We start from the raw sequence: 15,804 nt of genomic DNA, 5'->3' as shown, positions 1-15,804 counted from the left end.
AAAAAAAAAAAGGTGACAGAGTCAGATCTATAAGGAGATACATACAGGGGAGGGATTAAGTTTCTTCCTCTTCCCCATACACCCAAGATAATGTATTAACTTCTCCTTTCTACAGTTGAGTAGAACAACTCAAGAATAAAATTTAATGGATATGGTGCTCATGCAATACAAATTTCCTACTGAAAAACTAGAATCCAAAAATAGCAAATGACTCTTCTGTGATGCAGTCCATAGGGTCGCCAAGAGTAAGACACGACTGAGTGACTGAACTGAACTGATTCTGTGATTCTGTCGTTAGACTGGATCATGAGAAGAAAAAATGCTATAGTTGATGCAGTAGGCAGAGTTCTAAGATATCTCCTTGGCTTGCATGTCCTAGGTAATCCCAGGGACAATGAATACGGTGGAGTTTACTTCCATAATTGGTTGCGTTATGTGGCTCAGCTGACTTTAAGATAAGGAAATTATATCGATGTGTCTGATGTAATCAAATGAGTCCTTTAAAAGCAGACAGTTTCTCCAACTAGTGACAGAAGAGAAAGTCAGAGATTTGAAGCACATGGGGAATTTCACTGGAGGGAAATTCTCCATTGTTGGCTTTGAAGGAGAAAGGAGTCCCCTGATAAGAATTGCATGAAGCCTCTAGGAGCTGAGAATGATCCCTGGCTAGTAGATAAAAAGGAAGCAAGGACTTCAGTCCCACAACTGTAAGAAACTGCATTCTGCCAATAATTGAATAAGCTTAGAAGTGGATTCTTCTTTGGTGCCTCCAGATAAGAGCCCAGCCAGGCCTGGCTGGTACCTTAATTTCAACTGTGTGATGTCTAAAGCAGAGAACCCAGCCAAGCCCACCCAAACTTCTGAGCTATGCAAATGTGAGCTAGGAACTGGTTGCTGTTTCAAGTCTCTAGAATTGCCATAATGTGTTAAGCTATAGTAAAAAACTAATATATCAGCATGCTTTAATAAACTTGCCTTCTAAGAAAACATACAAAATAAAGCATACAGTAAGTCCCCTGCCTAAAAACGAGTTCCACTCTTGTTTCTTTTTGTTCTTTTTCTGAGCCTCCAGTTCCATCAGGCCTTCATTTGTAAGCTTCTTGTGTTGCACAGCAAGGAGTTCAGTGAAGTCGCCCTCTTGCAGACCTAGCTCCAGCTTCTCAGTGAAGGTCATTAAGTTGCTGAAGACCTCTTTGGACTCCTCACCTGCCTTCTTAAATCCACGAAAGTTGTGAACAAACTGCAGACAAAGATTCTCCCAGATACCATTCCTGGTGACAGCTGTAACCTTGTGCTAAGCATAATCAGTGTTTTCGTGGGGTAAATCAGAATACTAGAGTGGGTTGCCATGCTCTCCTCTAGGGAGTCTTCCCAACCTGGGGATCAAACCCAGGTCTCCTGCATTGCATGTGGAGTCTTTACTGTCTGAGCCACCAGAGAAACCCTGTAGTTGCTATAGCCCTTCCAATGTTGTCACAAGGTTGTTCCTGATTCATTCCTTGTCTTCGCTGCCTGACCAAGTGTGATGTAAATAATATTTCTTGAAAGTCACTATAATTCCCTGGTCCATAGGTTGGATGAATGAGCTATGTACTACTTTGATCCTAGGATGAAAGTTGTCCGTGAATTGGGGGTTGGTGGTGGTGACCCAAGCATGGTCAAGCAGCAAAAGAATATTGAATGGGATGTCCTTCTCTGAGCAATATTTCTCCACCTCCAGGACAAAGTGGTGGAAAAAACCAGTTCTGGAAAATCGCCTCTGTAACTCAAGCTTTGGGGTTACAGTACCCTTCCACACAATAGGAAGAGAGTCCCTGGCATGTTTATAAAGGCTCTTGTGTCAGGGAGTGTTTAACTGGAGGATTCCTACGTGCTGTTTCTCACAAGTCCTGTGTTTCTTTTTAAGCAGAACAGCAGGCTGCTCCCAGGAACTGAGGTCATTGTGTGAGACAGGCTTGAATCTCCTTTAGTAAACATTCTCTTTATGACAAACTCAATTCATCAAGACCCTTTTTACAAGTGTAATAAATAAGAGGGAATTGTCAGGGAACATTTAACAGGAGGATTCCTGCATGCTGTTTTCTATTTCTCAAGGATTCTCTGCTCTTTATCAGTTCCTATGCCAAGAATGAGTAAAGCTGCATGGAGTTCTCAGGACTGAGGTCACGGGATGAGGCCGGCAGTGACTCTTTTCAGCATCAGCGACCTTGTATGTATTAGACTATCCATATTGTGGCTATTGATAACATTTCATCCTGTGTAATAGCTGAGTAATCATCTTACTAAAGATATATAAGCCTGCATTTCTGCTAATAAAGCACCTTTGCTCCATCAGAGCTTGGGTCCCCGTGTCTGTCTGTTTGTCTGTCTGTCTGTCTTTCTGTCTCTTTCTCTCCTCGGCTAATTCTCTGGAATGCAGAAACCTGTCTAGCTCACTCTTCTGCCCAGGCTTCTAAGACTCTCTCAAGAAGGCATCCCGTGCCTTCACCCCCGCCTCGAGAGGGTGCCCTGTGCCTTCCTGAGAGATGCAAGTCCTGTGTCAAGGACTTCATTGGTTCTCTGCGTAAACCAGGGAGTATCATCCTCTTTCTCTCTTTCACTTTACTTATCGTCACCTCCGGACCGCCAGGTCCTGGTCCATTAAAGGACTCCAACACTCTTGAATTCTCAGAATGATTAAGAGAGATTTCAGCTTCATACCAGAAGCATTGCCACCAAACAAGAGTTAGCCTGTCCGTTGCTGCCTCATAGCCCGGCATCACTTTTCCTCCTTACTGATGCGACTTCAGTCTGGCACCCTCTGTAGTACAGTCCGGTCTCATCCACATTAAAATCCTGATGGGACAAAAATGTGATTTCATCAATAATTTCTCAAAAAATATTTCTCAAAGTATTTCAGGAAATTTCCAGCTACCATATCTGCATTTGTTGCCTTGCCAGTTACTTTTACATTGTAAAGGTCGGCTCTAGCCTTGGACTGATGAAATCAGACACAGCTGGCATTAAAAGGTGTGCTGTCTGATTCTTCACTATGGTTCTTCTTCAGGCCTTCACAAAGGCTTTCAGCTCTCTCTTGAGGCAGCATTAAGCTGAGTGGGACTCAACATGGATCCTGATCCTGCATCTACACTCTGAGAAGTTTCTCCATCTCCTTCATCACTCTTCCTTGCTTCTTCGATTTTATCATTGACGTCATGGGCACAGCAGACTTCACATGTTCCATGAGTTCATCCTTCTTCAGAACCATGTTGATGGTTGAACAATTCATGTCCAAAGAACAAGTGGTGTCTACCATCTTTTTGCCTCACTCTACTCTCTCAGGTATTTTCTTTTTGTTTCCATTGTTATTGCTTGGCACTTCTTAGCAGTGCCAGCTATATCACTGCTGCTTTTACACTTGCTTCTGGACATCTTGGGCTTGAAATAAAGATGCTGTACTACTGTATGCTATACAGTACTGTACAATAAATTGCACAAAAGTACAACCACTTGTAGAGGATGCCTGCGTGTGACAGTGTATGTCAGGTGTCTGAGTAACTTACACTACTGGATATGTGAACACGTGTTTGCATCCTTGAAAGTGTGCAGCTTGAAGGCTTGTATGGAGTGGGTTTACTTTATAAACTAGTATATTTTATAAAGATCTGAGTTTCCTCATAGTTTATCCTCAAAGCTGTAACTTACTCTTGACCCTCCTTCCGAGTCTAACACTGGGTCTGCATAGACCCACGTAAGTTCCAGCCATTCTCACCTTTTCACATCCATATCTGCCTTTTTCATCTCCTTTCCAAATGGGAACCCATGGGGTTCACAGTGGAACTGGGTAAACTGTGCATTCTATTTAAAGAGGACTCTAATATGAGCCCCTCTCCACTAATATCCATTTTCCACCAGGTCCATAAATATATCATGTCTACCTGTTTACAAATTCCCTGACCATTTTTGTCTTTCTTTCTCCCCTTATAATTATCATAGGATAATTTGCACCTCTTTCAAATGTCTAAAGCCCTGCTTGAGCATCAGGATTTTTCAGGAGTGTCTGTGTCCCACTAAGACCTTTATAAACCATTCAAGGATGGAGCAGCAGTGGAAGAAAATCTGATACACGAAACAGACACAGGAGGGCATTCAGTCCACAAAACCAAGAAGCATTTTTATTTTCTGATGAAAACTTGCTGCCATTTATATCATGTCATAAATTTCTGCTTAAAATCTTAGTATGCCTAGAAGCTTATTCATTCATCAAACAGTTATTGAGTTTCTACTTTTCACACTGGGAATAGAAAGATATGTTGAACAGACACTAGCCCTTTGGATGTTCACAGCTTAATGGGGGAAGCAAGGATGTAAATAAGTAGCTAATTAGAAGTAATAAAAATACACAGGGAATTCTGTGCTCACACTGAACTTGGCCTGGGGATCAGAGTGGCCTCATAGGGAGAGCATCACAAGTCTGGAAGGGTTAGAATGTCTTTGACAGAAAAATGAAATGAGGCCCCTCCTAGCCTTGAGAACAACATGTTAAAAAATATGAAATAAATATGATATGTTAAACAAGTGTTTTGGTGTGACTGGAAGGCATTGTGTACATGTACGGGGCCAGGTGGTGGTGGGGTGGCAGAAGTAGTGGTTAGGTCTGGAAAGGTGAGTGGGGTCAGGTTATGACAGTTCCTGTTTAATCTGCTTACAGTTTAAACACTGACCTATAGGCCAATGGGAACCAATGGAGAATATTAAGCAAATGAGGTGTATGAGCTGATAGACGTTTTGGAAAGGTAGCAATAACGGGAGAATTGAAGAGGAGCAGTGTAAATGCATATAGGCAAGGAAGGAAGCTAATAGGTTAGGTGAGAATTGATGGAGGAAAAATGGACTAAAGAAGTATTGTAGAGGCAGAAATCAAAGAATTTGAACTTTCTGGATCTTTTGGATAAATCCAAATAAAGAATCAAGAATAATTTCTAGGTTTTTATTGCGAGAGACTAAATTTACAAAGATTACTATTACAGGAGACTAGATTTATGAAAACATTAATAAAAATTTGAATTCAGAAAGAGATGCTTGTATGTGTGGGTATATGAAATGATTAATTGTGTCTATAAGTATATGTGTGTGTGTTCAATTCATGCTGTTTATAGGACTTTGTGTGATAGGACCTTGCTTGTGACACTCTGGAAGCATTCGGGAATATAATTCTTACAACAAGATCTTGATGACTTAGTGTATCTGGGATTTTTGAAGCTATGTTTGTTTTTGATATTATCGTAAACTGACAGTTTCAAGATCAGGAACTGTATGTTTTCTTTATATTTTGCAAGATCTAGGACAAGGTATATTTTAAATAAACATTTGTTGAATAAATAAACCCACTACTTTCAACCTTTTTCTTTGACCTTCTTTGATGTACTTCAGTGCACTAAAAAAAAATCCATAAAAAGTAAGGTTGAGGCTTGGTGGATTACTGACTGTAAAGTCAGGTGTTCATACTGTCAAAATGTCTAATTCAAGCACTAAGACTTAAAGAGAATACTTTTCTTTCCCTGAATTATCTATGTCTTACTTGATCATATAATTGGCCCTTAAAGGCTATGGTTTTTCCTGCGGTCATGTATGGATGTGAAAGTTGGACTGTGAAGAAGGCTGAGCGCCGAAGAATTGATGCTTTTGAACTGTGGTGTTGGAGAAGACTCTTGAGAGTCCCTTGGACTGCAAGGAGATCCAACCAGTCCATTCTGAAGGAGATCAGCCCTGGGATTTCTTTGGAAGGAATGATGCTAAAGCTGAAACTCCAATACTTTGGCCACCTCACGCGAAGAGTTGACTCATTGGAAAAGACTCTGATGCTGGGAGGGATTGAGGGCAGGAGGAGAAGAGGACGACAGAGGATGAGATGGCTGGATGGCATCACTGACTCGATGGATGTGAGTCTGAGTGAACTCCGGGTGTTGGTGATGGACAGGGAGGCCTGGCGTGCTGCGATTCATGGGGTTGCAAAGAGTCGGACACAACTGAGTGACTGATCTGATCTGAACTGAACTGAGCACCAGTTTGTACTGTGTAAACATATCTCACAGTTACATGTTTAAAATTGTATTATAAAGCACGTCACTATTTCTAATCCATAGCTATATTTCACATACTCTGTATTTTTCTTTTTGTGTTAGCTGAACATCAATATGCTGATCTAGTCCACCTTTTCTGTTTTTTCCAGCTGTTTTCCACAGTAATCCTTGCCTATCTTCTTCTCCACCAATGTACATATAGAAGTTATAAATGTATTTCTCCTTAGGTAATTTTGTGAATGAATGAAAAAATGGAGGTGAAGAAACAATATTCCATAAAATAAACAAAAAATTGTATGGGAGTATGAGGGAACCAATGAAATATGCTTTATATAACAAAGGTTCTTTTGACTTATACTTGATAATTCTAGTTCATGTTGTATATTTTTAAAAGAATTAATCCTCATAACTCCTTGGTGAAGAATTTAGGAAATGGTAAATATATTTTATAAACTTTGATAAACAAACATGAGAGTAAAGTTTTATTGAGAGTCATCTCTGATTGACATGGATAAGCCTTTTAGATTTTGTGTGAGAGGTGGACTATAAAGAAAGCTGAATCACAAAGAATTGATGCTTTTGAACTGTGGTTTTGGAGAAGACTTGAGAGTCCCTTGGACTGCAAAGAAATAAAACCAGTCAATCCTAAAGGAAATCAGTCCTGAATATTCACTGGAAGGACTGATGCTGAAGCTGAAACTCCAATCCATTGGCCACCTCATGCGAAGAACCGATGCACTGGGAAAGATCCTGATGGTGGGACAGATTGAAGGTAGGAGGAGAAGGGGATGACAGAGGATCAGATGGTTGGATGGCATCACCGGCTTGATGGACAAGAGTTTGAGCAAGCTCTGGGAATTGGTGATGAACAGGGAAGCCTGGAGTGGTGCAGTCCATGTGGTTGCAAAGAGTCGGACATGACTGAGCAACTGAACTGAACTGAAGTGAACTGAATATGTACTTATGGAGGAATAAAGAATTAGTTATGTTAAAATATAATTTATTTCTCTTTTTGATAAGGATTCAGAGGAAACTCATTTCTAAAATCAATTGATAGCAAATAAGAGAATTATAACAGTATTCCTTACTTCCTAAATTCAATCAGATAGAGGCAAAAAATTTACACAATTAACAATTGTCCCTGTGTTTGGGATTGCAAAAATTTTTGCACTCCAGGACAATGTATTGTAGTAGTATTGGGATGGGTTAGAAGTAGGCTTTTTTTTGTCCGCTGAGAGAAAAGCCAATGCGAGAGGAAAGGAAGAAAGAAAAGCTCATCTGCAGGTGACTTAGGAATAGCAGTGTCACGAAAGAGTATGTATGTAAATTATAGATTTTGAACTTGATTCTTTAAAAACTATTGGTGTTTATAGGGCTCTAGGAAAGTTTTCATGTGCACCCTGTGATACATATACTCTAGTTTAAGATTGAAGCTTTAACGTAACACAAACGGATGGCAAATTTTGATGGGGCAAAATGAATAGATAGTAATCAGGGATGAGTCTACAGAGAAGGAGGAATGATACTTTAATGATGTAAAGGGAAGATACTCAAAAACCTGAGGAAAGACGTGTTAGTTGCTGCCTTGTTGAAGACAATAAAGCCTGAAACATTTTAATATAGGATCTCCAATCACCTGTAATTTAGCTTGAAAGGTCAATTGAGACCACTGAAGAACCATAACAGAATTCTAAACCGAAGAGGGACATTATTAGCTATGTTGTAGAATGTTATTGTAAAAAGAAAGATGGCAATTACTTGTGATGAGGAAAAAGTATGATTTGAAGAGGGAAGAGAGTGGAGTTAAAATCTGTGGACTAGTGTAACAGTAGGAAATGTCAAATTTGGTCAACATAAGACACTGATAGTGTTCTGCCAAAATTCATGTCTGTCCAGAGCCTCAGAATGTGGCTGTGCTTGCAAACAGTCTTTACAGATGTAACTGTTTATGATGCGGTCACATCGGGGAACAGTGGGCCCTTAATCTAATGACTGGAGTCCTCCTATAAGAAGGTCAAGTGAGAGCATGGAAGAAACGCATGGAGAAAGACATGTGACCACAGAGCAGAGGCTGATGCGTCCGCAGTCCAAGAAACACCAAGGATTGCTGGTAATGACCAGAGGCTAGGAGAAAACGGTGGAGCAGATTCTCCCTCAGAATCTCCCGAAGGGCCGACCTTGCCAATAGCTTGATTTCAGACTTTTGGTCTTCAGAACTGAGAGAGGAAATTCCTGTTGCTTGAACCCACTCAGTTTGTGGAAATTTGTTATGGCAGCCTTAGGAAACTAATAGAATTAGCAAAGTAGGTAATTGTGATACCACATGGACAACTCAGATGGAGATATAAAAAGCTGCAAGACAAATTGAAATATATTAAATTTAGCATATGGTAAACTTGAGGTGTGAATGGATAATCAAGATCTTTTAACATACACTCAATATTTCAGGCAGTTGAAAATTTGGATCTGGAAGTCAGTTGGAGGCTGAACAGAGAATCACCTGTCTAGAGGAAATGGTGCAAATTATATAGAACAACATAAGACTGGGAGGTCACAATCTTGGAATTTGCTGACATTTAAAGAGTAGCAAAAGTAAAGGAACTGAGAAGCAACAATTAGAGAGGGGGAACTGGAAGAAAAAAGTCACAAAAGTTGGGGAAGCTGAGAGTTTGAAAAAGGAAGTCAGTGCTATACCCAAAGCAAGATGGGGACTAGACTAAGGAGGACTCTATGTATTTAGCAAGTAAGATTTCATTGATAATTTTTAAGAAAATTGATTGGGGAAAAATGTAATGTGATCAAATTTTGTCATTTTTCTCCTCAATTGTCTCAAATATTTTGTAAAATCAATACTTAGAATCGACTTTTGTTCTCTAAATAATACTTTAGATTTCCATTCATTAGTTCTTAAATTCATTTAAAGGTAGTATTTATTTCCTATAATAAAATCTTCTTGAATGATTTTTGGCATTTGCAAACTTTGCTAGATTCTTCTTAATGCTTAATTAAATGACAACTCACTTAAAAAAATTCCAGTTGGTTAAAGTCTTTAAAGCCCGATGATTTCTGTCTTGAAAAACAGATAGGAATTAGGTAATAAATTCCAGGAAAGGTGTGGTCAAAATGGAGGAGTAATAGTCCCTGAATTCACCTAAATTACAACTATTAATGAGCAACCATCTAACAGAGAAATGGTCTATGAGAAAGACAGGAAGACCAGCAGAAAATAATTTTACAGCTAAAGATATAAGGAAGGAACCACAAGAAGATGCACAGGTGAAATGGAGACACGATACAGTCAGGACCCACATCCCTCCATCTGTGACTCACAGTCACAGAGGTCCTCCCTGAGAACTGAGGGATCTCAGCCCCACATTGGGCTCCTTAGACTGGGGGTCTTGCATTGGGGAGATGAGCCCCTAGAGTGTCCAGCTTTGAAAATCAGTGGGCTTCTGTGTGGGGGAGCCAGAAGACTATGGAAACAAAGTCTCTGTTGCAAAAGGGTGGATGTAAAATCTCACACTCTGTAAGTCTCAGCACAAAGGCAATAGTTTTAGAGAAGCCTGGATCAGATCCCCTTGCTCATCTCGAAAAGCCTCCTGAAGAGGCAGGGGCAACTGGGACTCCCACTAGGGTTGGAGATGCTGGCTGCAGCCAGTTTGGGGAGCTTGTTTCACTGTGTGGACTCCGGTGCTGGAAAGTGCCATTTAGGAGCCCTCTCTTTAGCCTATTAGAACTGCAGGCTTACCTGCCTGTCTACCAGTGGACTGACACCAGGTCCACTGCCCTCTATCCCGTACAGCCAGCCATGAAGGGATCTTTCTGTGACCACTGGCAGACTGGTATCAGTGTTGTGGCCCCTTGGACCTCAGTCTTGGGGGCCAGGCACTTGGGACTCAGCTTCCCCCACCACTGGGCCACAGTCACTGCATGAGGCAGGCCCTTGCAGTCAAGTGGGCTGGGAAAAGCCTTGCTTACCAGCATGCCCACGGAAGTCAGGCCTACCACAACAGAGGAGGGCTCCCAGATTATATGGGGGCACCCCTAGGGCATATATCTGGTGGCCGCAACAGTATGAGACCAGAAATCAACCATATATTTGTTTCAACTACAGTTGTTTAAAAATACAAAACACGCAAATGTGCAGCCAAAACAATATGCTACTAAACAACTAGTGGGTCACTAAGAATATCAAAGGGAAAATTTAAAAAAAACCCAAAGACAAATGGAAATGGAAATACAACATTTCAAAATCAGTGAGAGACAGCAGAAACAGTTCTAAGAGAGAAGTGGAAAATGATACAGACCTACCTCAAAAAGCAAGAAAAGTCTCAGGCACTCTATCCTCAAACCTAAAAACTAGGAAACAAACAAGCAAACACATCTCAAAGTTAGAAGGAAGGAAATAATCAAGATCAGAGCAGAAATGAATGAAATAGGGGAGTCTATCTCCCCACCCACCAGGAAAAACCAATACAAGAGATCAATGAAACTAAGAGCTATTTCTTTGAAAAGATACACAATGTTGACAAACCTGTAACCAAACTAATCAAGACATAAAGAGAAAGAACCCAAATAAATAAAATCAGAAATGAAAGAAGTTGTCTCTGACACTACAGAAATACAAAGAATTATGAGTCTACCATGAAAAATTATACACCAATAAAATGGACAATATGGACGAAATGGATAAATTCCTAGAAATGTACAATTTTCCAATACTGAATCAAGGAGAAATAGACACTATGAACAGACCAATTATCAATAATGAAAGTGAATCAATACTACTACTACTAATAATTTAAAAAAACAATCCAGGACAAGATGGCTTCACAGGTGAATTTTACCAACTGTTTAAAAAAACTACTACTTACCCTTTCCAACTATTCAAAAAAACTTGAACAAGAAGGAATGCTTCCAAACTCGTTCAATGAGATCAGTATTATTCTGTTACAAAGACCAGACAAAAACATCAAAAAACAATTACAGGCTTATATCCTTCATAAACATAAATGCAAAGATTCTCAACAAAGTATCAGCAAACTGAATTCAATAATACATTAAAAGGATCATGCACCATGATCACAAGGCATTTATTCCGGGGATGAAAGAATGAGTCAATATCTGCAAACTGACCATGTTAACAAATTGAAGAACAAATAGCATGATCGTTTGGATATATGCAGAAAAGCTTTTGACAAAATTCGATATTCATTTATGGCAAAACTCGCAACAAAGTGGGTAAAGAAGGAACGTCTCAGCATGATAACGGCTGTATGTGACAAGTCCGCTGTCAGCATCATACTCAATTGTGAAAGCTGAAAGCCTCTGCTATAATTTCAGGAACAAGATAAGTGGACTCATACCACTCTTATTCAGCATAGTTTTGGAAGTCCTAGCCACAGCAACCAGACAAGAAAAAAATTAAAATCTTCAAATTTGAAAGGAAGAAGTAAACCTGTCACTGTTTGAAAATGACACGTTAGTATATGTAGAGAATCTTCGACACTAGCAAAAAAGTGTTAGAACTAATAAATTCAGTAAAGGTGAAGGATACCTAATTAATACAAAAATATGTTGCATTTCTATATGCTAATAATGAACTATCAGAAATAAAAATTTAAAAAATTTCATTTACAAGTGCATCCAGAAAAAAGGCATGAAAAATATCTAATGGAGGCAAAAATTTTGTTCTCAAAATATCAATGTCATTTTTCATAGAACTAGAAGAAATAATTTTAAAGTTTGTATGGAAACACAAATGATGTTGAAAAGTTAAAATAATCCTGGGAAAGAAAAATGTGAGTTTATCGTGTTCCCTGATTTCAAACTTTATTGCAAAGCTAATGCAATAAAAACAGTATGGTACTGGCCAAAAACAGACACATAGATCAATGGAACAAAATAAAGACCACAGAAATAAATCCACATTTATATGGTCAATTAAGAATGATGACAGAAACAAGAATATACAATGGAGGGAGACAGACTTTTCAATAAATGCTGTTGGGAAAACTGGATAGCTACATGCAAAAGTATCAACCTGGATTATTTTCTCACACCATATACACAAATAAACTCATAATGTATTAAAGAATTAAATGTAAGGCCTGAAACCACAAAACTCCATACATGTCATGTCCTTTATTTTTTGGATCTGTCTCCTCAGGCAAGGAAAACAAAAGCAAAAGTAAACACATGCAACTACATTAAACTATAAAGCTTTTGCATAGCAAAGGAAACTAGCAACGAAATAAAAATTTGGCTCACTGAATGAGAGAATATATTTGCAAACAATATATCCAATAAGAGATTAATATCCAAACTGTAAAATGAATTTAGAGAACTCAACATTAAAAAAAAAAAACAGTTTAAAATTAGGTACAGGATCTGAATAGAGATTTTTCCAAAGAAGACATCAGTCAGTTCAGTTCAGTCGCTCACTTGTACTTGACTATTTGCAACCCCATACAAATACTCTGCAGCGTGCTAGGCTTCCCTGTCGGTCACCAACTCTCAGAGCTTGTGATGGCAGAATAGAAGGATGTGTTCATCTTCTTCTGAGAGAACTTCAAAACTGCAACTTGATATTCAATAACCATTGACAGGAGAACATTGGATGCCACCAAAAAAAAGATACCCCACATCCAAGAGCAAAGGAGAAGCCTCAACAAGACAGTAGGAGGGGTGAAATTGCACTTAGAATCAAACCCCATACCCACCAGAAACACACAGATGGCTCAGACAAAACTTTGTGCACACCAGGACCCAGAGGCTCCACATAGACTGAGTGAGACCTGCCTTTGAGTGTTTGAGTGTGTCCTGCAGAGGCACAGGTCATCAGTGGCCTGCCGTGGGGACAGGGGCTCTGGCTGCAGCAGACCTGGGACATGCCAGCATGTGGCACAAACCCTCTTGGAGGAGGTTGCCATCAGCTCCACCATAGATTTGCTGAGCAGACGCCCACAAACTGCAGAACAATTATACTACCAAAGAAATTCTCACACTGTTAAGAAAGTTCTAGGACCCACAACAGATTTCCCAACCTGGGGATCCGGCAAAGGGACTGAGAACCTCCAGGGAATCTGACTTTGGAGACCAGTGAGATTTGTTATAGAACTTCTGCAGGACTGGGGAAACAGACTCTTGGAAGGCACAAACAAAACCTTGTGTGCACCAGGAGCCAGGAGAAAGGAGCAGTGACCCCACAAGACTTGCCTGTGAGTGTCTGGGAGTCTCTGGCAGAGGTGTGGATTGACAGTGGCCTGCCACTGGGGTCAGGGGCACTGAATCCAACAGTGTGGGCATAAGTCCTTTTGAAGGAGGTCTCCATTATCGACATTATCCCTACAATAATTTGGCCTCAAGCCAAACACCAGGGAGGGAACGCAACTCCCCCCATCAATAGAAAATTGGATTAAAGGTTTACTGAGCATGGCCCCACCCATCAGAAGAAGACCCATATTCCCCCACAGTCAGTCTCTCCCATCAGGAAGCTTCCGCAAGGCTCTTATCCTCATCCATCAGAGGGCAGAAAGACTGAAAACCACAAACACAGAAAACTAACCAAACTGATCACATGGACCACAGCCTTGTCTAACTCAATGAAACTATGAGCCAAGCTGTGTAGGGCAACCCAAGACAGACAGATCATGGTGAAGAGTTCTGACAAAATGTGGTCCATTGGAGAAGGGAATGGCAAACCATTTCAGTATTCTTTCTGTGAGAACCCCATGAACTGTATGAAAAGGCAAAAAGAAGACCTGGAGATGGCCAAAAGACTTGAAAATCTGCCCAAGGTTAGTAATCATCAGTGAACTCCCATCAAAATCACAGTGAGATCTCACCTCACACACATAAGAATGGCTATTAAAAAGTTGCAAGTGTTGGTGAGGATGTGGAGAAAGGGAACCCTCGAGACTGTCAGTGAAAGTGTAGATTGGTGCAGTCACTATGGGAAACAGTATGGAGGTTTCTCAAAAAATTAAAAATAGAACTAAGGTGTGATCCAGACATTCCATTTCTGGGTATTTGTCCCCAAATATAAAACACTAATTGGAAAAGGTATATGCACCCCAATGTATATTGTAGCACTGTTTACAGTAGCCAAGATATTGAAGCAACCTAAGGGTACACGATGGACAAATGGATAAAGGAGATACTGTGTGTGTGTGTGTGTGTGTGTGTGGTATATTATTCAGCCATAAGAATAAGTGAAATATTAACATTTTTACAACATTGATGGATCTAGAAAGCTAAGCTTTAGTGAGAGAAATCAGCTAGTAAAAGACAAATAATGTATGATCTCAATTATATGTGGAGTCTGAAAACAAACAAATGAAACAAAAGTGTAACTGGCCCGTAGAGATATCAAATGGGTGGTTGCCAGAGGAGAGAAAGTGGGGGTGAGTAACACTGATAAAAGGGATTAAGAGGTATAAAATTCTAGTTATAAAATAAATAACACACAAGGTATAACATACATTGAATAAATATCAGTAATATTTAATAACTTTATTCAGGAAAAGATGGTTATCAGACTTACAGTGGTTATCATTTCATATCTTTTGAAAATGTCAAATCTCTGTGTAGTATACTTGAAAATAACATAATATCATATGTCAACTATATTTCAATACAAAGAATATTATATTCTAATTTGGGAGGTTTGGGAGGGAGAGAGTAGCAGGTCATTTTTCTAGTCTTGAGAGCAAAAAAACAGGCTTAAAATTCAACATTCAAGAAAGCTAACATCATGGCATCCAGCCCCATCACTTCATGGCAAACAGAAGGGGAAAATGTGAAAACAGTGACAGATTTTACATTCTTGGTCTCCAAAAGCACCGTGGACCATGACACAATTAAAAGCCACACAATTAAAAGATGCTTGCTTCTTGGAAGGAAAGCTATGGTAAACCTAGACAGTGTGCTAAAAAGAAAAGACATCATTTTTCTGACAAAGTTTCATATAGTCAGAACTATAGCTTTTCCAGTAGTCACGTGCAGATGTGAGAATTGGACAGTAAAAAAGGCTGAATGCCAAGAATTGATGCCTCTGTATTGCGGTGCTGGAGAAGACTCTGGAGAACACTTGCACTACATCATACATCAAACCAGTCAGTCCTAAAAGAAATCAACCCTGAAAGTTGATTGGTAGGATTGATGCTGAAGCTGATGCTCCAACACTCCGGCCAACTGATACGAAGAGCCGACTCAATGGAAAAGACTCTGATGCTGGGAAAGAGTGAAAGAAAAAGGAGAAGGGGGTGACAGAGGATGAGACGGTTGGATGGCATCACTGACTCAATGGACATGAATTTGAGCAAACTTTTGGACATGGTGAAAGATAGGGAAGCCTAAAGGGTTGGACATGACTTAGCAACTGGAAGATATTAATTAATGATAAATTCATAGAGCTGTTGTCTAATTTTACATCTGAAGAAAAGAAATCTCATTTGAATAAGTGAAAATTTTTGTAGGATTAAATTTCTAAGCACCAATATTTGAAATTTACACACAATTCTGATTTTAAGCAATGTATCTTTTGTTCTATCATAAAAACAAGTTGTAAGCAAACTTGGGTCATTAAGAAAAAGCTTAACCAATTCTTACTTTGCTGTCTTCTCACATTTACCTCTAAATACGGAGAAAAGTTGGAGTTGCTTGTCACATTTCACTTCTACATATGGTATTGTTTGTACACATTAATTTGTACATATGGTAGTATACATATGGATATTAT

At 39.5% G+C, this 15,804-nt stretch overlaps 1 protein-coding gene across 1 annotated transcript in view; it reads right to left on the bottom strand.

Moving 5' to 3' along the window:
* The window catches only part of CNGB3 (cyclic nucleotide gated channel subunit beta 3), a 174,904-nt gene that overhangs the window by 92,609 nt on the left and 66,491 nt on the right, over positions 1 to 15,804 (bottom strand). The window lies entirely within an intron of this gene.

Source organism: Budorcas taxicolor, chromosome 14 (genome assembly GCF_023091745.1).
Source record: "Budorcas taxicolor isolate Tak-1 chromosome 14, Takin1.1, whole genome shotgun sequence".
Classification (NCBI taxonomy): domain Eukaryota; kingdom Metazoa; phylum Chordata; class Mammalia; order Artiodactyla; family Bovidae; genus Budorcas; species Budorcas taxicolor.
Note: the sequence above shows the minus strand (reverse complement) of the source record. Positions and strands in the feature narration are given on the sequence as shown.